This window comes from Protopterus annectens, chromosome 4.part0 (genome assembly GCF_019279795.1).
Source record: "Protopterus annectens isolate FY-2018-M chromosome 4.part0, PAN1.0, whole genome shotgun sequence".
Taxonomy (NCBI): domain Eukaryota; kingdom Metazoa; phylum Chordata; order Ceratodontiformes; family Protopteridae; genus Protopterus; species Protopterus annectens.
The window spans coordinates 1,970,701,709-1,970,724,836 of NC_056733.1; the positions used below are offsets into that span (position 1 = coordinate 1,970,701,709).

Genomic DNA, 23,128 nt, shown 5'->3' on the forward strand with positions numbered 1-23,128 from the left:
AATATTTCCCTCTGTCCTGAAGCCCATGGACATGTTAGTATTTATAAATGCTTTTTTTAATTTTCCTATTACAGTTTCATCACTAGAAGTACTTTTGGTTTGTCTGGTTTATTCCAACTGCAATGCATCATTGTGTTATTTTTCTGTACATTTGAAATTCCGCTGTGTGTCAAGTCTCTCAGAAGTGCTTTGCATATTCTAATATCACCTAAAGACATCAGGACTCATAAATTTACTTAGATATGAAATTATCCAGCAAAAAGACAAACGTTTCATACTTTCTACTCTGTCTAAGCCTGCTAAGCAAATCTTATAAATAGGTACCTGTCTCTGTTATTATTAAAATCTTGATATTTCTTTCCATTTGGAGAACATGGTATAGACAAACCTCCAGACAATATGTTTGGCAAATGACACAACCCAAAACTGAAGAAATAAATCCACAACTGGCCAAAAGATGAAAGTTTTAATACAGGCAATAAAACACTCGAAACACTCTAGCGCCTTGGCACACAGTTTCCAGGAGTAATACAAATACATCAAATACAAAGCTTCTTATATTGTCACCTAAATTAACAATCACTTAATGAATTATACAATAAATACTTCCAATTAACTTTAGAATTCAAGCCTGAAGGCACCAGTGTATTAATCTTTAAAATATAAATGGATTCCTTATACAATAATTTATCCTTTAAAATAAGTTTGGTAAGTCTGTGAATCTTTTTTCCAGAATACACAAGTCTTGGAGAGTTACTGACTTATTCAACCATGTTTTAGTGCGGTTTTAAATCTGATCAGAGGACCATCAAAAATGTATACATTTTACATAAAGTTAGTTTTAATGTGCCTGATAAGCACTGATACTTTTATTCTGGGCAAAGTTCAACATCTGTTTTAATTCAATTTAAGATATCAGTATACTGCTTTAGCTTTGATATTGAACATAATTTCCTCTTTTATTTCCTCTTTTATTTCACCCTCAGTTTCCAGATAGGCTTGCTTGCATTTTCTAAACAGTCTTAAACACTTTTTCTTACTTGTTTTGCTTGTGTACCTCTTGTGAGCAAATACAGTTGCATTTCTTCCTCCACCATTCTCAAAACTAAGTTCTAGTAACTGGTTTCCCACCAGAATTGTCTTCATAAATGTATCCTATTTCTCCATGCAAATTGTCTTGTATCTTGAATGTTAATTGTCTTGAATCTTTTTATTTTCTTCCTCATAGCTAGCACTCACTTTGTTAGAAGCATCTTCATTTTGTCTTGGAAAGTGGTCACAAAATATAGTGATTCAAAGCAAACTTAGCCTCCAGTTCTAGATGGTAAAAAGTGATGACACTAGAATTTTGAGGGTTGATTGCTAGGGGAAAAAAGGAACAGCTTTTGTTAAATGCTTTACCAAATGGATAAGTAGGTGACAAAGAATAACAATGAGAGATTGCACTGAAAAACTCACTCTGGAGCCAACATTCAGACATGGCTGGCCATATGTGTAGGCAAGCTACATGGCCACCTAGGTTGCCATTCAACTAGGGACACTTATTCAATATTTATTTTTAAGCAAAGAAATATGGCGTTCTGTATTAAATAACTAAATGGCCCATAATAATCCTAAACAAAGAAACTGCAGATATGGTACCCTTGGAGGAGAGGGAGCTATAGACCTGATCACTTAATTTGTGGGTCCATGATCTATCTGGTTCACTGTCTACATCATGAGTGGGATAGAGAAGAAAGTCTGCAAAATTAAGCTGTAAAGTAAAAGGTAAAGCCATGGTAGGAAGAGAAACAAAAGCTTTAAATGTCTGTTAGTAGCATGGGGTGTTTTTTAATGCTAGCAGGCAACCAGATACTGGGCAGTATATAGTTTTGCATGACTGGGCTAGCAACTGTGTGTTTGAGTGAAATGAAATTGAGATGCATTATTGTCACCCTTATTTTATGTATTTCTTTTAAACTTATTAACGTAAGACATCAGAGATATAAAGAGACAGAAAACTAGTTTAATCTTTGGAAACAGGGACTGTCAATGAGAATGACTGGCCTTGCTGTAGTTTGCTCATTATTCTGGACTGATGTGATTTGTGTGAAGCAATGTAAAATACTGTAGCTCCTGTTTGTATGAAACAAAGTTGAAATACCATAAAGTGGCCATTATTTTTAATCACAGTCAGACTTTTGAGGTGTACACAGCCAGGAACATGATCATAACTGCTGGGTAGGGGAGCAGTCTTTGAAAGAAAGTAACTGTTTTGTAATGTCTTCAGTTTTTAAAACTTATCTGGCTTTGCAGGACTAGTGTGCATTTGTGTGAAGTAAATTGAAATAATATACCATAGCTTTTGTATAGCTGTAGGGAACAAACTTGAAATGTGTTCATGTCGTCATTATTATTAGTATGATGATAATGATGATTATCATCAACATTATTTGTTTTACCACATCTGGACATATAATTGCTAGGTATGGGTACTGCCTCTGGATGAAATGCCTAATCCACTTGTCATGATCAAGTTAAGCAGTCATTAGACTGGCTTTACAGAACAAACATGCATTTGTGTAAAGCAAGTTGGAATAGATTACTACAGACAATTTCTATTATAGTCAGACATCTAAGGAGCATTCATTCAGTAAAGTGGCTGCTGTTGCTTTCAACACAGAGATTTTAATTTTGTATTTGCATGTGAGCATGCGGATTCAAGTGAAGGGCATGTGAGGTCTCTGCAGTGATGCAGGCATTCACATCAGCAATCAGAGTAAAGGGCTACCATTATAGAAAAGCCCCAATAGCCTGCACTCAGTACGATGCAGGCTGCTGACTGGGAGAGTCTCATGTAAGGTCACTACTATGACCCTTTTGAAAGTTACAGCTGGCCTGAGTGAAAAGGCTCTTTCCCTGCAGCAAGCAAGAGGAAGGAAGGAATAAGTGCAGGCAGATGTACAAACCACCATCAAAACTATGTGAGTGATGGCCCTCTGGGTGTCTCTTATCCCATTGGGATACCTAGTACTGGGGAATAAATGGGGTCAAATCCAATTTAAGGGTACGTGATGGTCAGCAGGCAGGCACATAGGCAAAAGGCATCTAGAAGAAAAAAAATACAGGTGATAATATTATCTTATAGTGTATGTAATGACTTAATAAACTGGATGTCCTCAAAACATATAGTATTGGCATTTAACTGCTTGTAAGGATGTAGATGTTAGAAATAAATTATGTTTACTCAGAGTCAGCAGGTTAGATTATGATAGTATGTAAACAAATGACATGTATGAGTTACAGTACTAACACGTATATTTACAGGAAAGATTCAGTAGATAACAAAAGAATAAAAACTGTACTGCAATGTAATAGTATAGAAAAGAAAAGATGAAACACCAAGAAAGCAAACATTTGAATGTGGATTGCAAGATTACACTGGGTAGAAATAAGCTGATGACTGCTAGCATTAGTTTTGAGAGGGTGGAAATCAATATCATGTCCAGTTCTATTAATTTAAGCTGTGAGCTGGTCCAAGAGTATAGTGGGACCTGCAAGAAATGCTTAATGGATGACTCAGAGAGTGCCTGAAAGTAGGCTAAGCTGTATGTTTGGAAGAATGTGAGAAGAGGAAAATGCAGTCTGTCAAGTATATAAACTATTTTTGGTTAGGTGATATTTCTGGCATTATTATTGAAAACGTGTATTTGTGTCATTAGCCTGAACTTAGTTGACAGGTTAATCCTGATTCAACCTGCGTAAACTGAAATGGTCAAAACCAGAGTAGCTTTTTTTCATGGCATTATCAACCTCTGAGCACATTTTTCCCAGAAATGAAGATTTGGAGTATAGGCTATCCATATTATTGGCTAAAGCACAGCAGTTTTCTGCATGTGCTAGCCTATGTATCATTCATATGCAGGATTCTAGCTCTCATTGAATTCAAAATATTTGTACCTCATTCTGGGATGCCATGATGGTTTCTAAAAGACTGATCTGTTGCAATTTTTGGAGTTTGGTATTTATCTAATTTGGAAGAAGGAATTTCTGGAATTTGTCTAGCTGGGAATGTAAAAACTGAAGTACATACAGTAAGCTGGGGAGCAGAAAAGATTTGGTTGTCATAGAGGGAATAGTGGTCAAGTAACTGCTTAGCTCTGTAGAGCATAGCGAGTAACTGTTTTTGTATTAGGAGCTCTACATGCTGTAGAGCATAGAGAGGGTCTGACTTTTTGCATAGAAACTTTAAATCATCATTTAATTTTCATTGGGAGCCTGATATTATACCAAGAATTGTGGTGGAGGTGAACAATTTCCACTATGTCTATTTCTTCTGCAGTGCATCAGGTGGTTGAATTCTCTTTATAGCTACGTGTTGGGGAGAATATGATCTTGGCTATGCTGATGAAGACCTTAGCTATACAACCAGGATTTTAGGATACTAAAATGAATTTGCTGGTGTTAAGTACCATTTTGATTGCAAGAGTGCAAAACAACAATGTAAAAATATTAAGTTGTATGCTCCATAGTTACTGTCACAGTGTTTTCTCATATCTTTTACACAAGTTGCTGCAATTATAAGTGAAATAATGCTGTTAAAATGTGTAAAAACACTTTCATTGTCATTTAAGAATGTAGGAGGGCATTGCGATTTTAAGCCATAGCCAGTACCATAATGCGCTGCTCTCTCCTCGTCATAGTTAGTAAGAGATGATTCAAGTATTGACATCCTGTTCAGGTTGCTGTCATATTGTTCTGAATAAATATTTTTTTGTGCTAAAGTACTGGTAATACTGGATAACCACAAGGCTTGAATTCATGGCAGCTACAAAAATCAAGGACCGAGTAGAGTCCTGTGGCAGTCCAGTAAGGGTAAGGTTGCAGTTAGAGTCTCTGTCATTCTAGTGGGCTGACAAGATTTTGGTTTTCATACAGTTTTTAAACCAAGGGAGTATGTTTTTGAGATGCTTTTAGTCTTCTTAGAAGTAAATTATCATTTACAACATCAAGCACATTTGATAAGTCCCGCAGAAAAGTCGTAATGATATTACCTTGCTTTAGTATGATCTGTTTGATTAACAACTACTTTTGGTCATGAAGTCATGTTGAGTGTTGTTTTTCTTTATGAATTTTACCAACCTTTCCTCAGAATTCTCTCCACAGCTTTACCTGTCATTAGCATTGCTAATAGGCCTGTAGTTTCAATGATGTTGTTTCTGACCCCCCCCCCACATTGTACAAGGGTACCACACTTGCTGTCCTTCAGTCCTGAGACTCTTCAACTTTGTGTAGGACTTCTGCTTATCTTTGAATAACTGTGTCTTTGCTGCTTAAACCTATACAATTTTTCTTTTGCTATTGTACACAGTCCGATTTCTGTTTTGAATTTTGGATTCCAAACTCTGTTAAAGCAAATTGATAGCAGTCATAAAAGACCATAGTTACAAATGTGGCCTTAATGTCAGTAAAATAGCCCTGAAAGCTTAGACAGTTATACAAACCATCCAACCACACATAGTTCAGCCCAGTTCTATCTTCCACCCATCTTTCTTTATGTATGCGGTATTCCTGTCAATGTGCAAAGTATCTGAGTTTCTAAACTTGGCCAGTTTGTGGCAGTCTTCTCTAGCAGATCCTACTATTGTTGCTGACTTAAGAACTTCCAGTGGCCTGAACTCCATAATCATATGGCTGCAGTACAACTGTGACTGATCCACTTTTATCTTTATACTCCATCCAAACGTCCAGCACCTCAATACATCATTCAGTGCTGGGTAGGCTACATCAGGTCTAGTTCTCTACAATGATTTAAACTAGTAAATTAAAAAGAAAAGAAAAAAAAAATAATTATCCTTACTATGATCTCTGGAACAAGCTTCCAGAGGTCTCAGACAAATCACTTCTAAGGCTGTTTTCTATAAATCTGCATACCTCAGTTTGTACTTCTTGGACCTGTACATCTCTGCTACTTCATACTCATAGCTTTCCTCTTATTCCTTGTTCCTCATCAGATCACATGCCTCTCATATTCTGCATTCAGAATCACTTGCATACATTTCACTTTTTTGAATTTATGATATTCTTGTACACATTGTAAAAACTGTAATTGCAAATATTGTAAATACTGTAATTTTACTTGTGCATACTGTTTCCTATGTATTAATTATTGTGTGTATGTGTGTGTTTTTGTAACAAATTGCCTTGTGCCTGTACCTTACTTTGTCATTAACTTATGCTCTTGTATGGTGATTTTCTTCCCAAGTTTTCATTAAAAATGGACGCTAATCTCTGAGACTATCCTGGTCAAACAGTAATATTAAATAAATAACACTGTTGAATGTAACATCTTGTCTCTTCCATTACAGACCTTCATCCTACCTTAACCACCTTCTACTAAAGTCCTCAATTGCTTTTTAGTTGTTTTTATTTATTTTATATCATGCTGTGCATATTTATTTATTTGACGTGCCACATTGTATTTAATGTTTTCTTCTTTATTTGATGCACCATATGGTATTTAATGTTAAATGCTTTCATGGGTTCTAAAAGGTACTTTAATTTCCTTGCCTTCTCTTGGATGTTTTGACTGTAAATCATGAACTATCAAGATTCTTAGCTGGTGAACGAAAAACAGACAAAGGGGGTGAGTGGATGACAAAAAGAAATAAAATGTTATGTGCTTTCATCTCTTTTTTTTCCCAATAATATTTTATTAGTTTATATAAGAGGTAACAAACAATACAAGCATGACAATACCAGAGAGAAAGGTTCAAGCACATTAGATACATTGTTTGGAAATTGTCTTAACATTATATACCTCTCATAATCATAGGCTAAAAAAAAGAAAAGACTATATACAAATATATACACATATAGAGTGCTACTGCAAACTCTAAGAGATGGAACCAAGTAGTTCTGATAAAGCCTTAGGTGCCTGAAATAGTAATGATGATAACGGTAGGAATAATAATAGTAATAATAATAGGAATAATAATAGTAATAATAATAATAATAATACTAATAATAATAATAATAATAATAATAATAATAATAATAAATGCTAATAATAATAAGAGGAGACATCACAAATCTCACTAAATGAGTAGAATCATCAAGTTTAATAATTACGCAGTTATATAATCTCCCTGAATGATATCAAAAACCAGGTTTCAAAATTTCTGATAGTAGCCTTATTTGTTGGGATTCTTTAAAAATATTTTTTTGTGAGGATATGTATTTTATCATTAGGTTCCTGAAACCTCTCCAAAATAATTTGGTGCGATCCACCCAATTTTTGGTTATGTAAAATTTAATTAATAGGCAAAGGGTAATAAGAACATGAAATTTTAGTTTGGGTATCTTAAGATCAGTAACATGTAAGAGTGAGTAGATTTTTGATATCCTATTTTTTCTAATTTAACTTTGAGGGAACACCAAAGTTTATATGTGTGACTACACGACCATAGGATATGCCAGGGATCAGATTAGGGAAAGGAGCAGCATGGACATGATGGGGATACACTAGGATTGAATTTATTTAAAATACAAGGGATAAAATAGGTATTGTTATTAATCATCAATTGTGTATAGATTAGCTTTTTGAATGGGGAACACCAAATAGTGGATTCTATTGTTCTGAGCTTTTGGTCCTTGCTGAGATCATTGTTATGTTGACTCCAATAATTAGAAAAAAGTAGCACATTTTGATGCTTGGAGGTCCTCAATAATTTATAGGTGTTTGATAACATACTTTTTTTCTTGGTTAGATTATTTATATCTATAACTTTAGATATATCACTTTCAATATTAGGTTAATCTATAATAATTGTTGTTAGAAGTTCTCTGATTTGATGTAGAATAATAGTATATTTTTGTCCAAGTCTTAGCTCATATCTGAGTTCTGGTAGTGATTTTCTTTTGTGTCTGTGTATATTCCATACGATATAATATTTGATTAAAGGGTAGTTTGATAGGTTGATCATTTTATTGCTTAGTCTGATATTGGGGTTCATGTGGATTGGTTGGAGAAATGGAAGGGCCCTTTTCTAACTCCACATATTTTATTAGACTTTGAAAAATCTTTGCTCCTTGTCTCAGAATGCTATTGATAGAGGAATTACTTAAACATTTGGTAGTTAAGAAGGGCGTGGCTTTGGGGTTGAAGTTATTGCTTTTTACATGATTATGCCTAATTTTAACCCATAAAGGATTCTGACTGTTTCTTGTCTGTTTGCAATAATACTGGCCAGAGCTTTAGATGGAAATTGTGCCCATTCTGATTATTTAGTTATGCATCTTAGGTCATACATGGAATAGTTGTGTTGGTGTAACTCGTGTAGTTGTCTTTGGGTATTATTTATTAAATCTTCAGTATCGAGATTTGGTTTATTTTGAAATTTGTTTTTTAAGTCGACCAAATCTGTAACTAATTTATTTTCTTTTCCCTTTGCTATACTTTGAATAAGGATCCCCCGCATCTGTGCTTTACATTGAATATCATATGGGATATTTACACTCTCCATGGCGTTGTCTAATAGTATTAAGATGTCTGATTATCTCACGGATTGCCTCAGATTTAAATAGTAGATTATTGTTTAAGGACCAACTACAGTTTTTGACCCTTTTTGTTAGTTTGTTAGAAAAATGTAATTTTAAGGTAATTCTTGAATGATTTGAGAAGTGTCTCGGTTCCACATAATACTTGATATCCCACTCTGCCAGGGACTCTGAAATGAGGGAAAAAATCTATCCTTAACCATGTATTATGACATTTAGAATAGTATATGTATAAACTCCTCCTTTCCTGTCCGTCCCCAAAAGAGACAGGGTCTATCAAGCATAAATTAGTCATGGGTTCACCTAAGGCAATTGACTCTTGCAAATTTTATGAAAGGGGGTTACTGGTACAGTCTATCCCTGGATCTATAACTGCATTCCAATCCCCACCTACTATGAGCTCATGCTCAGGGAACTTACTTAAGATATTGTGAATTACTAAGATAAAGTACTTTTGTTTCTGGCAAGGACCATAAACATTAAGAAATAAGGTTTGTTTTCTGCTAAATGGATTGATAGCTATGTTAAGTAACACCATCTACCCCTTTCGTCTCAGCGCTGCTCTATAATTATTTGCTGAAAATATTTTTTAATAATAATAGCCACTCCTTTTGATTTTGAGTTATCCCCAGCTGCAATTATTCCCTTAATCCATTTTTTGTTTAAAACTCTTTTCCAGTCCTCTCTAAGCAAATGTGTTTCTTGTGGAAAACATATGTGTGCCTCTGATTTGAATATTAGATGCGTCAAGAGATTGTTCTTATTTTTGTCTTGCAACCCCCTCACCTTCCAGGAATCTATAACCCACATTCCCAAGGCTTAATCTGCGAAACAAATATTCCCATTATTGAATTTTGGTATTTATGAACTACAAGGCTCCAAAGAGTTTGGATAAATACAATGACTGCAAAGGCAAAATATAGAGGTATATAAAATAACATATTTACTACAGTAGCAGCATACTCTTTCAACACCGGTCCTGTGCCTATCCACCCACGTCCCCTGTTTGAAACAGTATGATAGAATACAGTTACAAACACAGACTTTAATAAGTGTCTTTCAACTTGAGATATTATGCAACCTAAGCAAATCATTGTTACAACTTCTTCTAACAGTTTAAAAAGTCCAGAACATATATACAAAAGTAGTATAATTCCTAGACTCGTCATCCCTTACCCTTCTTACAAAAATCCATTCTTCTCCTATAGAAATACAGTAAAATAAGGGACAATATAACTACAGCACTGTTTACTAAGTATATAGTGCTATTAAACTTTTTTAGTAACAGCCTTACAATTGCTGCAATCCAAAATTCAATGCACCACTAGGAGTACAATCATTTAAGATGAGTATTATAAAAAAATATATATATGTACTACTTTACATGAGGAGCCTGGTGCATACAATAGACAATAGGTACTTCATCTAAATGTTGCTATGAATGACTTAGAAAGTGGATAAAAGATATATTGTAGCATGTCAACATATAACATATTATACCAACATTGCTTAATTTTAGCAGGGGGCTATATAGACTCCCAAACCCCAGCGACATTGAAATAGCCTCAGCTAATAAACAAACTGAATAATCCGAGGTCGCATATCATGACTTCGCTGTTATACATTACAGACTATACGTTTAAATTAAAGCATCATTTTAAGAGTTTGGACCATAGACGTGACCATAGTTTCAGTGTTTGGCCGTATCATTATATTCTAGCTCACAAAGAGTGTTTGGCAATAGACTGGTATGTAACAGCTATTATCATAGATAAACATAAAGTAGACTGCATATGAAGTAAGTCCCGAACCAAGTCGCCAAAAAATTACATACTCTCTTTTTTTTTTCTTTTTCCCCCTTTCCTCTTTCTTTTAAAAAAAAAAAAAAAAAGGTTCACTTTCAGTTAGTATACATCTGCCAAAAATGACAAAATTGGAGGTTGAAAGCAGTTACTTGATTATAGCTATCTTGCTTAATGGTTAGGCATCTGTAAATATGTCATTTAATACCCTCATTACAAGGCATACAGTTAACGATTATTGACAAATCCTTTCATTGGAAGCTCTTTACCTTTAGTGCTAACGTGTTAAACTTTGTGCAACTTGGGTGAAGTGTACGCTGGAAGTAAGAATCATGGCCGTCCTTATGTGTTCATCTTTTCGGGGGAAGGCTTAGGATCCAAGACAGGAAGTTGTAACTTAAGTATGCGCCTACCTCCCAACAAGAACTGATAGATGTTTTCCGTAGAGGGTCACTTCCTGTTTGACGAACACTTCCAGATAGATTATGTGAATAAACATAGTTTTACATTTTAAACTCTACTGAGTTACTCAACTGCTGTTTCTAGCATTTAGGCCAGCACACCTAGCAATCACTAGCAAGAAGAGACCAAACGTGCACATTTTGCCTATATGAGAGATTATGCATCAGGGGCTTTGCTGAAGCATTTCAGGAATGCAGCTTTGGCTTCTTTAGGCAAGTCTGCAGTGAACTTTGCATCATTATATGTGAAGTTTAGAGTGTTCTGATAGTGCATTTGGAACTTAACTTTCTTTTTTTTTAGTTCAGCACAGTAAGGAGAGAGTTTCTGATGCTTTTCTTTGATAGCTAATAGGAGGTCCTGCAATAGGGTTATTCTGTGGCCATTCCAAGTGATTTGTTTTTGTTTTTTGGCAGCCGATAACACTCTTTGCATATCCTGATAATTTAACAGCTTAACGTATATTTGCCTAGGGGTATCCGCATTTTGTTTAGAGTGTAGGGCCCGATGAGCTCTTTCAATGGCAACTCCACTGGCATTTGGATCAGATTTTAAAATGAATTGGAACAGTTGTAGAATGGTCTCAGTTAGTTGATTGCTGTTGTAAGATTCTGGTAAGCCTCTTATTAGTATGTTGTTTCGCCAGCTTCTCACCTCCAGATCAATGATTTTCTGTTGGATGTCATGTAATGCAGAGATTTTGGCACTTAACTCCTCCTTTAGCAAGGTAATCTGTAGTTCGTTATTTTAGCGGTCTCTTCTATGTTATCCATTCGTTCCATAACCTGATTTATTTTATTCCCAAAACTGGATATTTGTTCATAAAAACCTTGCATAACCTTCTGGAGTGGCAGTAATGCTTCTTTAAGGTCATCCATGTGAAAGTTGGCTTCCGACTTCTGTTTGGCATTAGATTTGGTTACATCCAGCTGTTTATTTGGTTTACCTTTATAAAGCTGAATCACAGTGGTACGAATACTCATATGAGCGACTCGTAACCATGAAAGTAAAAACGGTGATAGTCCTTAATGTTCGAAAAACAACAAATCAAAAAGCAAATTCGCTGTTTTTCGAACATTAATGTCGAACGAAAAAAAAAAAGTGTAAAGCAGGGGGGCAAGCCCCCCAGCACCCCCCACACACCCCTACTTTAATATTCTAACTCTAAGTTTTGACCTGGTATTCATAAATTAGGCCTTGCTTAACAACAATTTTGGTTTATTCCTGGAGGCAGTTGTGACCATGGGTTTAATACTGCTTAGTACCCCTAGACAAACAAAATTATAGGAGAAGATTATGATGTTTCATTGTTCTGTTCTGACACTGTTCTGAGCCTGATTTGAATAACTGACATACTGAGTATGTCATGAGCACAGAAGCAAATTGTGGTCACCTCCTCATCTGCCATCTAAACAACTGTGTAAGGATATTGTTTCAGGAGTTCACTGATTTTACTGCCTTCTTAGTGCTGACTAGCCCAAACCAGTTAGTACTGGATGACTTCAAAATTCTGGTCAATGACACATCTATGGCGTGTATAAAAGAATCCCCACAGACTATGAAAGGTTTCTGAATTACAGAGGTAACTGTTTTTGCAGGCCATCATTATTGGTATACTCCAGTCTTGTTTTTTACAGTTGGGCGAGTCTGCCTGTGACCTGGTGGAGGAACTGGTCAAATCACAAGCGTACTTGTTTTGCAGCTGAACTTCCCTGGTTGCCCCCCCAACCAATCTTGAGTTTGTGTAGTGCAGGTATTTTAAATCTGTCAGCCAAGAAGTACTTTGCTATGTTCTACATAAGCTGATTGAGAAGGCTAGTGTAGGTGATACATATGGACTGGTCTATGCATATAATGTAGCCATAACATTTTCACTAGATCACCTTGCTTTCTGTTGTGTATACTGTGCCTATACTGCAGGTTATGAACCATAATATTAGCCTGGAGCATAGAGGCAGACAACTTGAGTGTGACTGGCAGCATACATGCTTTGGTAATCAGCTTAAACTTTATCAGCACAGAAATTTGCAACAGGAATCTGCCTTACAAAGCCTGAATTTGCCTACTGCCATGGTTAACTAGCCAGCAGTGCTTCTCTGGAAGTGGTTAACAGGCTGAGCTGCTTGCTTATTTTGCCAATCAGAGACATTTTTTGGTTGAGGAATTTGAGCTTGCCACTTAACTTTTCATGAATAAACATGCCTCAGTCAGACTGAATGCCACACTCAAAACACTAATAGGCAAGGCAGTTGTCAGGCTAATGCTGCTATCTTTTATTAGGATTAATTTACTTTGTTGGATTACCAAGATTTAATTTTTTTAGTTTAATGTATACATCGGACATCATGTTGACTTGATCCATTCCTTATCGGACTGGTTCTTTCTTGTCTGGACGTCTTGAATCCTATCCTTTTCTGGATTATGTCATCCTCCTTTTATTTGGGTGTGATTCCAGCTTTATTAAAGGAGGCTATATTTACCTTGTTTATTAAGTAATACATTGGGATACTGATGACCTTAAGAGCTACCACCCGATTTCAAAACTTCTATTTTTTAGTCAGTGCCTTGTGAAGGTGGTCTACATGAAGCTTGACTCCTCTCTTAAGGAATATGATACCTATAATCCATTATACTGTAGATTTCAGACTCAGTACACAGACAGACCTGATGCAGCCATCATTAGAGAGCTTCTCATAGTGCAAGATGAGTAGAGATACTCAATTGTGGTCTTTGTTGAGGTCTTTTTGTCATCTGACGTAGTGAGCATGGGATACTGGTGGAATATTTAAGTAACCAACTGAGGTATCTCAGGAGTTCTTTTAGAGTACTTTGCCTCCTACAGCACTAGACACATTCTGAGGGTAGTCTGTGGAGCTGATTCTTCTTCAGCCTACCCACAGAAAATGGATATTTTACAGGATTCCATTTTGGGTTGTCCATTTTTCATGTTACTGCCACAGGGAGCTTCTTTTCAGAAAATACTAGAATTACCATTGCTATAATGACAAATACAAATTTACCTGTTCTCCCCGCAAGTGCTACATCATTTATATATTCTCTAGAAGATAGTTTGATTGCTTCCATTAATGGATCATTTGTAATCTTATTAAATTTAGTACTATCAAGACATTTGTCAAGGCTATATGCACTGCATTAAGGGGTTCAATTTTTTCCACTCTTAAACCTCTGTTATCTCTGCTGGTGATCAGCTTGAACTTGTGTTCATATTGCATGACTGGGGTGATCCTTGATGGCAGATTTACACTTAAGGATGAGATTGTAGCTTTTACTAAGTGTGTGTGCAACCATTTCAGAAACATTGGCCAGATCAGGTAGTTGATTTTCTCTGATGACCTGGCTAATGTTGCCTATGCCTTTATCGCTTCATGTCTGGACTACTGCAATTCTCTCTAACTTTCAACTGGTACAGAACTTCACTAATTGACTGCAAACTGGAATCCTTGTAATAGTAATCATAATACACTGGTCTTTTGGAGTCTTCTACTTGCTGCCTATTCAGCGTAATATTACTCAGAATATCCTGGTCTTGCTATGACAGGCCCAACATGACATATGATCCCTTCCTTGCAGAGTTGCTTTTACCTTACTGCATAGACTTCTCGTCTTCTCAACCACCCAGGGCAGCTGCTGACTCTTGGGAAGTACTTGGATTCCTCCTGGTTAGCTCCATTTCTTATCAGGCCCCACAACATTAGAATCTACTACCTTGAGAACATCTAGAAGTCCTACAACTGAATGGTATTGGAAGATACCTGAAGAATTAATAATTATACTTAGCCTCTTAAATATTATTTCATCTTTTTTCAGTATTTGGCTTGCCTTCCTTGGGTAAGCCTGTATTGATAACATGCCATTTTTTGTTTGTTTTTGTAAAGTGCTTAGTTGTAAGCACTTAAATAAACTGAATATGAACTTTGAGATGATTAATTTGGTCATCGTTGAAGACTTATCCTGTAGTACTTTTGGCCAGTACTGTGCTCTCTAGACTGTGCAACTAGATAGGTAGAAGTTTCAAATCTCACCGTGGGGGACTTGTGTGTGTGTGTGTGTGTGTGTGTGTGTGTGTGTGTGTGTGTGTGTGTGTGTGTGTGTGTGTGTGTGTGTGTGTGTGTTTGCGTGTGTGTGTGCGTGTGTGTGTGTGTGTGTGTGTGTGTGTGTGTGTGTGTGTGTGTGTGTGTGTGTGTGTGTGTGTGTGTGTTTGTGGCTTTGCTGTTTCAACTTCCATCAGGTAGCAGATTTTGTACAATTATGTTGTTGACATCATGTTTAGGGCATTTTCCTTACAGCCAAGATGTACAGGGTTTGATTCTCACTAAGGTAAACCGACTAAGCTTACAGTGGTTCACAAGGGCAGCTAGCCTAGTACTTACCTATGAATTACATATAAGTGACTGAAAGTTACAGATATAAAATTAATTCCTATAATTCTGTTCCCTGAAAAAGTCATTAAGACAGAATACGCTAATGAAACCAGAAATATGGATAGTGACATATTATGACATATCAGTACATGAGGAGTTGACATATGTCTGGGCAGTTTGTACAAGACACTTACGTACATCTATCTAATATGTGTAAAAGGGTTAAATGTGGTATTGACATACTTTGCAGTGGAAGAGCAGAAGTAAGTTTTGCCAGAATTTTCTTCAGGACTGAGAGGCTGCAGTAGAAGAAACTAAACACTACTGAACATCTTCTAAAGCTACTTAGACAGATTCAGGTGTCAGATATCTTAGGCATTCCTCAGAAATAAAATACTAATATGGTGAAATGCTTTTTGTAAGCTAACTGCTCTCATGCAATATGTATGCAAGTGCGTTTTACACACACACACACACACACACACACACACACACACACACACACACACACACACACACACACACAGACATACTGCATGCTGCCTCATCACGGGACCACTGAGTCCCACTTTAGTGAGAGGCACTCATCAAACACACTGACTCCCATCACTTGTTGATGCAAATAATTTCTTCACAAAGTAAAGGAAGCCAGCAAACCTCGAAACTCAATCACTTAAATATTTTTTTCACTCCCACATCTCCTGCTACTTATATAAGCTAACTCCAGGATTGCACAACCATGGAGAAAGGGAGAACAATTGGTACTATATAAATCCAATTGCTCCCCTTTCTCTGTAGTTATGTGACCCTTTAAAATGATGTCCTGCTTGATCAGAAGCCTCATCAAGGAGTAAGTCAATTCTATGAAAAAATATCTACATTATCAATAACATTCTGTATATTTAGGGTCATAAAGACCTAGATCACAAATACTAAAGTTATTTCATCTAGTGAGAATATTTTACTTATTGTCATTGCAGCTAGTCTTTATGTGAATGTATCTTAAGTAACTGATTTCCAACTATTGAAACACTGGGATGAATCTGCTGCCTCATCATTGGTGACTACCAGCATTCCATCAGATTGAGAGTTCAGCCTAAATCTCTGAAAAGTAATCATGCTAGCTTTTCTGACAGTAACAAAATTGTGAGCAACACTACCTTCAGATTCAAATTATTTTAAAATGGAAAAAGAGGCTGTGACAACAGGAGGTACTGCCAGCACAGCTAGCTGGAATTTTGTAAATAATTATGTCATTTGTGAATATCAAACTGATTTATAGAAAATGCTTGTGTTACAAATGTATTACAACTGTATGTTATGTGTATATCAAACTGATTTGTACAGATGTTTGTGTTGAAAAGGTATTTGTAAAGTGCATATGTTTGAAATGTACCCATTGGAAAGAACATAAATATACATGCACTATTGTAACTGTTTAAATCTATATGTTTTAACAGAGGAAACTAGAAAATTAACCTCAGTCCAACAAACTTTAAAATATATCTGAAATTAAATCACTTTATGGGCTAGGCCATAATAATGCTGTCTCACAGGTTTCCATGCAGCCAGAGACACAAACTCTGTACCGGGAAGTTTTCTGTATTGTCTTTGGGGTGAACGAATTACTTCTCTGAAAGAGTGGAAGTATGACATTGTTTTATGAATTCCAGTACCTGTCACAGATCTGAGCAAAAGCCCTTGTGTGTGTATTTTACTGGTAGGTGCTAAATCCTGCCAGGTTTTAGCAATGGGGGGTTGCATGGGAAGTAGAAGTCAGATGACCAGTAGTGATGTCATTCTGCAAGCTATTCCAGAAGTAATATTTTAGATATTATTTTGAGAAATCTCTTGTGATACAAAGCATTCAGTATTTTGTCTTGGGCCTGACAACAAGAAGGACCATTTGCCATATCATCTGCCTTGTCTGTTAAGTTAGTAGAGAATAGTATAATTCTCTTAGATTCAATCAAGAATATAATGAAGCTTAGTTTAGATATTGTTTTTCTTTATTTGTCTGAACCTGTCTTTCAGTGTTATTTTAAATATTGTTGTGATTTTAATGCTGATGTCACTGTGAATATATACTTAGTATTTTCTTGTTTTTATTATTATTTATTATTAAATATATATATTAAACCTTTTATTGTAGCTGATCTTTGCAGAGATATTTAAGTTTTGAGAATACTTGTATAGTTATTTGGTGACACTGTGAAGGCCAGTCCTAATAGCCTTGTTCTTGGTCAAACTACCATTTGTATTAATATTAATTTCACTCAGTATATTGGGTACCCTTGGAAGAGCCTTAAGGTAGCTGGCAGGAGTGTCTGGTGGCAGATATAACTACCTTATACCCTGGGCAAAAGAGAGCATAGCAAGTAAACCTGTGCCAGCCTTTCCCAGGTGTGTGTGTGTGTGTGTGTGTGTGTGTGTGTGTGTGTGTGTGTGTGTGTGTGTGTGTGTGTGTGTGTGTGTGTGTGTGTGTGTGTGTATCTGTGTGCCTGTGTATCTGTGTACATAAAATCTCAAAGGGTATGTGTATCAGCTACTTGGGCAGGGAAATGAAGCACTGGTTGGATAGAGAGGGTGCTGGAGTCTTGGCTTGGACAGTCAGCTGATATCTCTACTCTATAGCTGTGCTAGTGGGGAGTTCTATTGCTGGGGATCTGGAAAAAGAAGGAGAAACCAGCCCCGGGCTAACTGTATTACCCGTGTGCTCTTAAGGGAAATTGTGCTTATTGTGCTTGATGCAGACAGCTGCATCTTGGGATACTGTGTGTGTTCCACTTATCCTCCCAGTGAATTTCTCCCACTGGTCTTTGATTACTGGTCCAGAGGAGGGTCATCATAGATGCATGTAATTATCATCTCATTTTTCAAACTATAAGTATCTGCAAACTGAGTATAACATGATTGTATGTATTGAAGTGTTTGTGCTTTGGCCTAAGAAACTTTTTTTTTTATTTTTAATAATGAAATTTCAATATATTTCACTAAGATAACTGAATTATTTGCAAATAGTAGTTGTTTCACATCTGTCACTAAAACAACTGTTTTTTCACTTAATGTTTTTCTTTTACTTTTGCTGTAAATAAGCAAAACAACTATCTTCCAATTTCTTGACTGACAGATAACAATAAATTTAATACACAGAAGGATGGCAAATTGTTGTGAGCATAGACATTGTACACCTTCAAAATGAGATATTTCATTTACATATACATTTTAGGTAGTATTATTAATAGTGTTCTTGCAATTCCAAATGGAAGGTATGTAAGTAAGCAATTTAGACAGTATGACATGAAAATATCAGAAATATTTTCTGTCTTGCAGTATGTGCATTGAAACTAATGTATTGTTTTACTATTAATGGTCAGACTGCAGCTGTTTGGAAATATTTCTGATATCAATATGCATGTCATATATCTACATTTCTCTATATTTCTGATATCAATATGCATGTCATATATCTACATTTCTCTCTCTAGCCTTCTCTCTATTTATCTATCTGTCTATCTATATAAACTCTGACAGTGCTTCCAGTAATAGAACAGTCAACAGAACAAGCGTATAAGTTTCTAAACAGAGGTTTATTTACTATGAAAACTCAAAATGGGAAATAATGTAAAAGACTTTAAGCACTGCCAGATTTTTCCACTGTTCGGTTAATCAGTTTTAGTATTCCAGAATGCACAGTGCTTCCCTTCATGATGTTTTTAACCTAATGATATGGGTAACTCAGCCAGTTTCTCAGAACAACAGTTACTGCTCCTTCTCTAGTTTTCAAAGACACCTTACAGACTGCTTCCATCCTTAACTGGGGACTCCTCTTTGAAAACCTTGTCTTAGACAAGAAATCAGTAATCTGATTTCCTCCAAAGGTGGAATTCCTTATATAGCTCAATATACTCCCGCTCCTTATTTACTATTACGGAGATGTGACTCTTTCTGGATTGCCTGCTATAAACACAGCTCTAACAGATAAAACTACACAATAAGCAGTTGTTCCCCCCACCCCAGCATCCACCAGCTCAGATAGAATGAAAGCACAAGACAGCTTAGATACATTTAAGTGACTGCAGCTGGTCAATTAGTGATGGATCTTGAAATTATATGGGTGGGGAAGTCAAGTCTTTCTGGACAATTTTGTGATGCAGACTTTCTGCCAGTACAGCCATTATAAAAGGATATGGTCAGTAACTGACACAAATTCCCTGCTAGAAAGATTATATTTTAAAGTGTTGAGAGCCCATTTCAGTAAGGCATTTTCTCTCTCTCTCTCTCTCTCTCTCTCTCTCTCTCTCTCTCTCTCTCTCTTTTACATTCTCTCCAGCTTGAATAACATCTCTTTCTGCATAGCCGAGTTACCTGGTGTGAACATTAGCTGTGTGACTGTCACTCTTAAAATGACACCCTGATCCCATATAGTAGATGGATAGATAACAGGAAGGTTGCTCATTCCTCAGGTATAGTCTTAAACAACATTGTGCTTATGTTTACTTCAGAGGCATCTTCATGCAAAAGAATTGTGTGGACATGTCTGGAACTATTTATTAGTACTGGTTCGGAATTCAGTAGATCCTTTACATTCCTAAATGACTTGTTCTGCTTTAGCTCTCTACCTAATCTTCAAGGGATCCTTACACTTGGTCAGGTCACTTGGGGGGAAGCAAAGGTAGCAAAATTAGGAATAAATTTATGATAATATGCAACCATGTCTAAAAAGACCTTAAGCTGTTTCTCAGTGATTGATGAAGCCCAAATTTGAACTGATCCGTTTCTCTTAGCCTATGGTTTTGCTATCCATCAGCCTATTGCATAGTCCATATAGCAGGCTACTGTCATGACCAATTTGCAATTAGCTGGGTTAGCAGATATTCAATCTTCATTCAGGCAATCTAAAATTGTCTGAACATTAGGGAGTTAACTTTCCCAGTTTTCAGAAAATATTACAATGTCAATCACAAATTCTGGTGTTAATCTGATACAGAAATGTGAAACTTTTGTCCATTAGCTGTAATGTTGCATATGTTCTAGAAAGACCAAACAACAAGACCCAGTAATAAAAAGAGTTCCTATGTTGTGGAAAATGCCATTTTTTTCTTTAACTTCTGGGGCTAGTGGAATTTGGCACTAACCTTTGGTTAGGCCTTCTTCTTCTTCTTCTTCTTTCAGCTTTGCCCGGTTAGGGGTCGTCACAGCGGATCACCTGTTTGCTCATGATTGGCAGTGGAGTTTTACGGTGTCACGTTGCCAGCCCAGCACTCAACCTTCCACAGAAGGCACACACATACACGCACTCACTCCTAGGGCCAATTTAGAGTGTTCAGTCTACCTACAGCATGTCTTTGGGATGTGGGAGGAAACCGGAGCACCCAGAGGAACCCCAAGCAATCACAGGGAGGACATGCAGACTCTGCACAAAAGGCACCCCAGCCGAGGATCAAACCGTAGAAGCTCTTGCTGTGAGGTGGCAATGCTAACAGCCTTTGGTTAGGTCTATAGCAGATAAAAACTCAGCCTTACCCAATTATTCCATCAGTTTGTCCATTTGGGATATGGCATATGAATCAAATTGAGATATGCTATTCAATTTTTGAAGTCATTGCAAACCTTTACAGATCTTACAAGGCTCAAAGCCAGTACAATAGAGCTATTCTATGACCCTGAGTTTAAATTATATTCAGAAAAGTTTCCAATTTAATTTCTTAGAAGGCAAAGTTTCTGTGTTGTGCTTGAATAAACTCAATCTGCCAGGTAACTCTGAAAATATGCTTTATTCCTGAGCGCATATTTGTTCACTTCTTTTTTTCTGAGACATCAAGATCTCGATCCATCCTTTGAAGGCCTTTATTTTTTTTTATTTATCATTTGTTGACCGGGAATGTCTGACTAGGTTCCACAGAGCCTGTTTTCAGAGGAGGCCCGGGGAGAAATGCTCCAGATGCATGTCTTTGGAATGTGGGAGGAAACCGGAGTACCCAGAGGAAACCCACGCGAACACAGGGAGAACATGCAAACTCCACACAGAAGGCACCCCAGCCGAGAATCGAACTGGAGAACCTCTTGCTGTGAGGTGACAACGTTAACCGCTGCACCACTGTGCCGCCCACTGTATCTTCTGCTGCAAGCATACTTATTACATAGTCATCCACATTTTGCACAGGTTTCCTAATATTTATTTGGTATAATTGTTCCAGTGTCCTTCTTCAGTTTTTTTTCATCCTACAATTAACTTCCCTTCCTTTTTTTCTACAGTTTCAGAAGGTGCTTGCTACGTTGTCATTTTGCAAGGATCTGGTTTTCAATAGTGGATAATAACACAAGTACTTCTTCTCATCATTAAATTTTGTAAGATGAGCGTGTCACCTATGCTCTCTCAATATGTTCTTTTAAAGTAGGCTTTAGAGTTCTTAACTTGTCCTGCATGCCTGTAAAAATGGTGTATCACACTTCGTGAGTGTTTTCCTCTTCCCATGTTCCTTTTGCTGCATCTAGCAAGCCTTGGGGATATGTACCCTATAGCAATCCACATAGTATGAATCAGGTTGAGGCTTGGGGTACTTCCCTAGCAATTAAAAGATATTATAGCAAGAGTTAGTGTCACTTTCACTTTCAACCACTTCTATAGTCCTTTGTAACACAGACGTTAAAGTTTATTAAAGCACTTAACTACCCTGTCTGTTTGAATGTGGTATACAGAAATCCTTGTCTGTTTCATTTTAAACAGACGTCATTACTTACTCTGAACATAAATAGGGTTCCTTGGTGAGTAAGAATTTTTCAAGAAATTCCTGCTGTAGAACAGAGTAGTACTATCTAGTTTGTTATGGACTTTGCACTAACTCTTTGTAGGGGTACCATCTCAGGAAGTCTCATTGTATAGTTAATGGGATATACTAATGGGCCTAACTCAGTTTTCTGCTGCTCATTGCTATTCTCTCAAATGGGACTTCCATGACAGGTAATGGTGTGAAAGTTCTCTTTAGCTATGGGTACACTACAATCATTTGACATTCTGAACAAGCTGTACAGAAAATTTATATGCTCCTCATAAAACTGGGCCAATAAAATGTAGCTAAAATCCTAGATTTTGTTTTATCCATTCTTAAATGACTAACCAAAGTTTGGCTGTTTATCACAAGTGTTCTATAATGCATTGGAACTAATAACTGGCTCAATATCTCTTCTTTGTCTTTGGTTACACGGTGGAGCAGTTTTCAGTTCAGAGTATAGCTATGAAGTGGGGCTGTTCTGTTCCTTTGGTTGCCTATCTACTACTATACTCTGTTTAGCTTTACGTAGTGTATTGTCTATCCACTGGGCCTTCTTGGAATTAGCATAGCTTACCTGGAGGTCAGTATTCTGATGTAAAGAGGAGTCTGTGGCCCCTTTTTTCTAAAACTGTGGTACACATTTGTCCCCTTCATCTAGCTCACACTCTGTAAAAGATAAGTCATGAAAATATTAATCTTCTGCCAGGGGACCTTGAATTTTCCCTTTCTCTTCTGCAGTAGTTATCGTACTTTCTTTACCCTTGGCGTTCTGATTCTGTTTTTTGGTCGGCTGTCAGATTTGGTATAGAAGGGTGAAATGTAAGACTGTTTAAGTTCCCCTTCCCTTTTCCATCGGAGTGAGACTGCTTGTCACTGCCTGCCTTGGTGTAGTAGTGTATGACTTTGTTCATGCTCCTGTTTTCCTTCCCCTTCAGTATCAGATTCATCTATGTTTTCTTCAACTTTCTCATCTACTTCCTTTAGTATATTCTTAATTGTGGGCCCTTCCATGTCAGTCTTCACACTGACTTTTTATTATTATTTTAACATTTGCTGTCTTTTGGCAAGATTCAGTATCAGATTTATCTAGCCCTTCTATGCAAAGCTACCTCTTAGCCCATCTTGTGTATTCTAGCCCTGTATCCTTTTCTTTACTGTGGGCATGTTTTTT

The 23,128-nt window shown here is 36.7% G+C and overlaps 1 protein-coding gene across 5 annotated transcripts in view; it reads left to right on the top strand.

Annotated features, from left to right (window-relative positions):
* Positions 1–23,128, top strand: part of TENM2 (teneurin transmembrane protein 2) — a 1,770,657-nt gene that overhangs the window by 1,621,786 nt on the left and 125,743 nt on the right. The gene's annotated exons all lie outside the window — the stretch shown is intronic.